General features: G+C 33.3%; 1 non-coding gene across 1 annotated transcript; it reads left to right on the forward strand.

Moving 5' to 3' along the window:
• The first annotated feature begins 6,214 nt into the window (after nt 1–6,214).
• On the forward strand, nt 6,215–6,286 carry TRNAW-CCA. Its single transcript has one exon. It is a non-coding gene; the product is annotated as a tRNA-Trp (tRNA).
• Nucleotides 6,287–6,983: the final 697 nt, after the last annotated feature.

Genomic DNA, 6,983 nt, shown 5'->3' on the forward strand with positions numbered 1-6,983 from the left:
TATTGTGATGTCCTTTAATGAAGGGTAAAAAGTTCAATCAACATTTCACTAAGGGTCTTCGTGCTTTTAATATAGTATAGATCAAGTTATTTTTGTAAAATATTCACTCAATAGTAGCCATTTTCAAATTTCGCATTATCATTTAGCTATCCGTTTTTTCTACGAACTATATGACCAACGTTTCTTTCCATATCTCTAAAAGAAAGATTTATTTTTTAAAAGTTGTGCTTAGGTGATGACTCTTTGAGAATCGTAACTAAAACATACTATAAATATTTGGTCATTTTAGATTCTGTATCACTATTACTATGTCACAAGTAGTGACTATAATTTTCATAAAAAATTTTCCTGAGAATATGCCCTTCAATTTAATATGAAATACATCTGTTCCAACGCCTTAAGATAGATTTCACATTGCGAAGAGCTAATCATTTTCAATTATTTAGACGTTGCCCAATACTAGAATCATTTAAATACTAATTCCACTTGAATAATAACACTTGAAAACCAAATATACATTTTCAGTTCTAATTCTAATTAGTTATTCTCCTAAGTAAATATGACACGGATGAGCCATCATTCAGTTTTAAATTCTCTCACTAGTTTGCTTTACTATCCTTTTTGATGTCTTTTTCGGGCTGTTTTTGCACTTTGATTTTTGTGATCACGTGAAATTCATAGATTATTAGTTGTACTCACGTGTTTTAAATTCTAGCCTTTACCACTATTTAGGTTTTCAAGTTGCTATGTGTTCTTCCTCAAATAAAAAAAAGAAGTTGATAACTTGTGATATTAAGTTTTAAGATTATAAAATGGAAATAAATTTTAGGTTGAACTATTATTGATGATTGAGAATTTCTATGAGATAGTTTCTTTCTTTATTTAATTAGTTATAAACGATCAACATTCATAATCATCTCCAGGAACTTACAATTTTATTTTATAATTCGAATACAACTTTTAAATAAATTCACTCATCGAGATATAGGGGCGGATTTACATGGATCCAAGAGGTGTCACAGAACACCGCTTCGTCAAATTTTTTTACTATTTATATATATATATAAATAATAAGTAAAACAGAAATACAAGCTAAAATCATTAAAAGTGACACCATTTGCAACAAGACAGCTTAGTAGTCTAGTGGTTGATAGATTTAAGTTTGTTGTAAGAGGTCTTGGGTTCGATCTTCGTTGACTCCACAACATATTTTTTGACTGTTATGGGCCTCTTACTAGAAATCGTGACACCGCTTATGAAAAGTCCTGCGTACGCCATGAGGGTACTCGTGCATAGAGGTATACCAAAAGAATTCAAGTGTTTCAAGTGTGTTACAAAATGACTTCTCATCCTCTATTTATAGTATTGCATAGAGGTATACCAAAAGAATTCCATAAATATGCCATTAAGCATTTGAGATCATGGGGGAGGTATGGGAGTTACAACCATAACTCCATAAGTATCAGAGTAGTGAGAGTTATGGAGACAATGGAGAAGAGTAGTGGTATTACTCATTTGGTAGTTATGGACATCCACTATAATTATATTTTATAACACTCCCCCTTGGATGTTCATAATAATGTGCCTCGATAAAACCTTACTAAAAAAAATTCCGTGGGAAAAAATCTTAGTGAAGGAAAAAGAGTACACATATCTTGTAATTCGCATTGTTTGCTGCCTCGTTAAAAACCTTGCTAGGAAAACCTAGTGGGATAAAACCTCAGCTAAGGAAAAAAGAGTGCAGCGCATATCTTACTCCCCTTGATGAAAACATCACTTTACTTTTCGGGAATGACGCATTCCAATCCCGTATACCAGCTTCTCAAATGCTGGGGTTGGTAATGATTCATTGAACAGATCTACCAAATTATCAATCAAATAAATTTGTTGAACGTCTATATCACCAATCTGTCGAAGATCATGTCTGAGAAGAACTTTGGTGAAATGTGCTTTATTTTGTTGCCTTCAATATATCCTTCTTCCAATTGATATAAGCAAACAACATTATCTTCAGTATTATGGAATTTTCTCTTCAAAGAAAAGTCACACATCTGTTGCGTGTTGAGTCCCTTGCTTTATCAGTTGCTTATCTTGGCATGACTTGAATAAGTATCAACAATTAACTGCATTGTAAAATGATAATATGGCAGTACTCTCACATGTAAATAGATTATTTGAAGAACGAACTTCAGGAAAATGCCTGCATTTGCATAAGCAACAAAATCTTGGCAATATTTGTTAGAATAAATAAATCTACATCAAGTATTCCTTTTGAAATATAACACTAACTGTATTCTAATATCTCCACATAGGAATAAAACTATATCTCGCTAGCATATTGTTATACTCATGGTTCTAGCCAGATATATTTACGAAAAATCTTGTGGTACAAGTCGTCTTTATGTCTATCGACTTGATTTTTCATTTCACCTTCAGGTGTTGGGACTATCTGTCCAACTTCACATTTTTCAGGTGAAGTCAATTTCATTGCGCACTTTTCATTTGGCCAATTATTTATCTGTCCAAATTCCATGACAGATTTGAGCTCAAGATCCTCGTCAATATTAATAATATTGAACGCTACATTATATCAACAATATCGTCGACGATCATTCTATATTGGTTCCATCACCAATCAAATAAAGACATAACTTATCGAGATCTTAATAGTTTCAGGTACCTGAGCCTCTCTCATGAGGTCTTATAAAGTGTTATGTCGTGGTGCTCTTATAGAGCACGTGCCTCCTTAGTATGATCATCTTTATCATTTGCTCCTCTCCTTCTTCAAGGAGTTTTATCTTTGAAACCGATTAGTCTATTACGCTTCATGTGTTCCGTAGACTATGTCCATCATGGACTTTATTCTATTTGGAGCATTAACAGCTTAAATAACATTTAGCTTTGGGTCAGCAAATGCGTCTAGCAATATTTTGCAAATGAATTATCACTTGAACTTCAAGTTCACATTTTCTTGTACGAGGATCTAGGTGCACTCATAATAATTCATTCCATGTTTTACTTTTTCAGCTGCCCATTTTCTCCCCCTAATGCTGGGATCACCAACACATTTCCCGACCTTTTTTCGGAATCCATCTTTATACATTATGGTGGGATAATTAAATCATATAGCACATCCATACTTCTAGATGAAAATTATTTGGTTCCTGACCCTGAACCAATTAAGATAGGGAGAATTTATCATAACTTGTTGGCTAGATGCGTACAAGTGCTATTGTATATTAAATAATATACCTCATACCAAATTTTGATTTGGGAGTTTTATTCTCATAACCAATGGTTTAGCTTAATTGAGGCATACAATTTCTGCTAAACCAACTTGGATTTAAACCAACATTATCAAGATAAATTATCATTTTTATTCTGGAACTGTGCTCTAATAATTTGAGCAAGCAACCTTGCAAAAGCCAAACAGCAAGTTGATAACAAACGCACATGTGACCATAGAATAGATGCATCTATTAAAATTCTGTAATAGTAAACGGTCCACATGGCAGGTGATTGGGCCCATACATATATATCACCTTTTATTCGTTCAAGATATCAAGGGATTCAATCCCAACCTTAACTGGTATATTATGAGAATAAGCAGCAAAAGAGAATTGTTTTGAAGAATCTCTATTTCTTCAATATATGCTAATGTGCATTCTCAAGTAATTTTCGCATCATAATTGAACCGGGATGGCCAACCGGTCAAGCCAACTAATCTTTGTTTCAGTAAACCTCTAGTTTACTTATGGCATGTGATTCCATCATCATGCTTATACATGTGTAATACAAATAGAAGAAAAATCGGGTAACCTTTCATATTTACCCGGTATGATTATAGTAATATGAAGATATTCAATTTTCCTTTCATTTATAGTCTCAATATGCCAACCATTTGGCCTAATACATTTGAAATTCAAAAATTTTCTTTTGAGACTTATTACAATATCAATGTCATGAACAATTTCATTCATCCGGGTAGTAACAAATTAGCTCTTCCGGAGCTCTTAATTAATTTTGTACTACAAGATCTTTTATCACACCATCCATATGGTGAATGTCTCCTTCACGGAGAAAATCATATCATAATAATTGTCATGGTCAAAATTATCATAAAAAAAACCTTTCTTGCTTTAATTTTTCCTTTAATAACCTTTTATAAGGCATGCCAAAATAATTTTGGCGTACCACATGTACGCGACCAATACATATTCATGTAACCATATTGTAATATTCATTATCTTTCTTTCTCTCAAACCTCCCTTAGAGGTGAGTTGTGGTGTGTATTCAATCATGCATTGCACGTCTTTATTCATTACTTTTATCACATATTGTTACATCCACCTTCAGGAATGAATCTGCATTCTCAATGCTTATCACAAGTCACATTCTCTTCAAAGAATGGAGTATAATTATCGCGACGTGCTTTGTAAATTTTCTATACCAATTTGATGGTAAATATTTCCTTCACCTTTTGAAGGACTATTTTGAGAAACCTTATCGTTCTCCTTTTTACAATTATCATAATGATGACTATTATTATTTTGGTCTTTGGCACACGCACGCACTTTCATTGAACAACCACTTATCTTCATCTAGACTTATTATGCACCGCTATCACATTCACTTCAAGAATGGAGCAAATCAAGTGGGACATTTCATGAAAAATATACTATTTTTCTTTAGTCATCATTATATCATCAATATGGTGCATTGGGACTCAATCCCAATACCTTACCCATATAAAGACATGTTAAGCCAAAATGAGTGGGACTCGAACCCAACTCTTATCATCATGAAGCATCAGGACTCAAAACCCGATGTTTTACCCTCATGGTGCATTGGGACTTGAACCCACCGTATAATATTTGTCACAACTTGTCTCATTCACTTCGAAAATAGAACATAATTTTACATAGCCATAAATTTAAATTTTGATAAATTGGACATAGTAAAATTATCATTAAAAATAAGTGAATTGAAAATGATAAGAAATATAGCTGCCATGGGGTCGACCTGTGAACAAGGTAAACCCAATGGGAACCAAAAAACGGGGTGTACCGCATTGGGTAGAAGACGATCCAAAAAGCGAAGGCTCACCCAACTGAAGAAATAATATTTTCGATCCAGTACATACTCATATACTAATATACTATATATGAATCTATCAAAACATATATTTTAGATATAGTACTATATATATATATATCATGCATTAACATTTCATTACCTATAAGAAAAAGGAGACAAATAATGAATGAGTCTAACACACTTGTTCAAGCCAACTAGTGTAAAAATCAGTAAAATTCAAATGCAAACTAACATAAGACTAGTGGAATCATACCTTTTTCCTTTTAACAAACGTGGGTATATCAAGTTTAAATTAATCACATAAAAAATACTTATAGCCAAAGCTAATTTTAGTAAAACCAGTAAAGAGATAATTCATACGTTTGGTTCATTACAAAATCATTCCCATTTGCCAAATCAAAGTAAAATAAATTGGTTACATACCTAACTCTTACCGAAGAACATTTGTACCGTGTTGGCGTCACTAATTGTGTAATACCACTAAGCCTTCGTGGAAAGACTTATCAAGACCTGACCATGCTTTATTCTTCGTGAACATCCCTCAATTGAGCAACATATCCTAAGTTGGTTAGAAGTCGTGCTGATAACGTGTTAAGAAACTTAGCTCAAAGTAAACAAGAAAATAGACAAGAATGTAGAGGGCAAGAGATGAGAGGTTCTTATTTCTTTCAAGTATTTCAAGTGTGTTACAAAATGACTTCTTATCCTTTATTTATAGTACAACATAGAGGTATACCAAAAGAATTCCATAAATATGCCATTAAGCATTTGAGAGCATGGTGGAAGATCATGGGGGAGGTATGGGAGTTACAACCATAACTCCATAAGTATTAGAGTAGTGAGAGTTATGGAGACAATGGAGAAGAGTAGTGGGTATTACTCATTTGGTGGTTATGAACATCAACTATAATTATATTTTATACAAAAACATCAAAATCAAATTTGTAAGAAAGTTTTAAACTTACGAAGAGTCTTGCCGAGTTTACCCCTCTCCCCTCCGCCCCACAAACCCCAAACACATACACACCCCGACCCCACAACGACGGAAAAATGAATGTTTCATGAGAAAGGTTTAGTATCCCTATAAATATATGTTGCAGCAAAACTTTTCCACCCAGGATCCGTGGCGCAATGGTAGCGCGTCTGACTCCAGATCAGAAGGTTGCGTGTTCGATTCACGTCGGGTTCAATCCTCCCGATCCAGTACGGATTCATCCTTTTTAATTTTGCAAATAGTTAAGACAAACGCAGAGGGGACGAGATTATTTCAGTTCTACCGTCTAACAAAGAACTTTGTTCATAAATCAATAAGAAATATAAAAAAATCTAATAAATGAACATCAAACAATATTACTAAAGAAAATCAAGTATAATGGAGTTAGGTTGGGAAAGAGAAATATGGTAGAAGGGCAAACCATCCGTCATTCTCTATTAAAGAGTTTATCATGTTCTCTTGTCGGAGATGATTAAGTCAAAATTTAAAGTGAAAACTAATACTATGTACTTTATTACTATTAATTACCGATGAGGTTTGCCTACGTATTTCACATTCGGCGATCCGGCGAGAATCAGACCCGCGTAGTTATATTGACTCACTTTCATTTTCTTTTGAGATACATTTTCTTTTCCTTTTTTTTCAAAAATTTTGGTAGAGTTTCGAGGCATTTTCAAATACCGGAATTTTCAAAACCGGGTGAATTCTCTATCCTACCTCACTCTTGATTTTTCTGTTATTTTTTCTTTCCTTAGCCGGTCAACATACAAGCCGAAACAAATATATATATATATATATATATATATATATATATATATATATATATATATATATAGAGAGAGAGAGAGAGACGTNTATATATATATAGAAAGAGAGAGAGAGAGAGACGTAT

Source organism: Nicotiana attenuata, unplaced genomic scaffold (genome assembly GCF_001879085.1).
Source record: "Nicotiana attenuata strain UT unplaced genomic scaffold, NIATTr2, whole genome shotgun sequence".
Classification (NCBI taxonomy): domain Eukaryota; kingdom Viridiplantae; phylum Streptophyta; class Magnoliopsida; order Solanales; family Solanaceae; genus Nicotiana; species Nicotiana attenuata.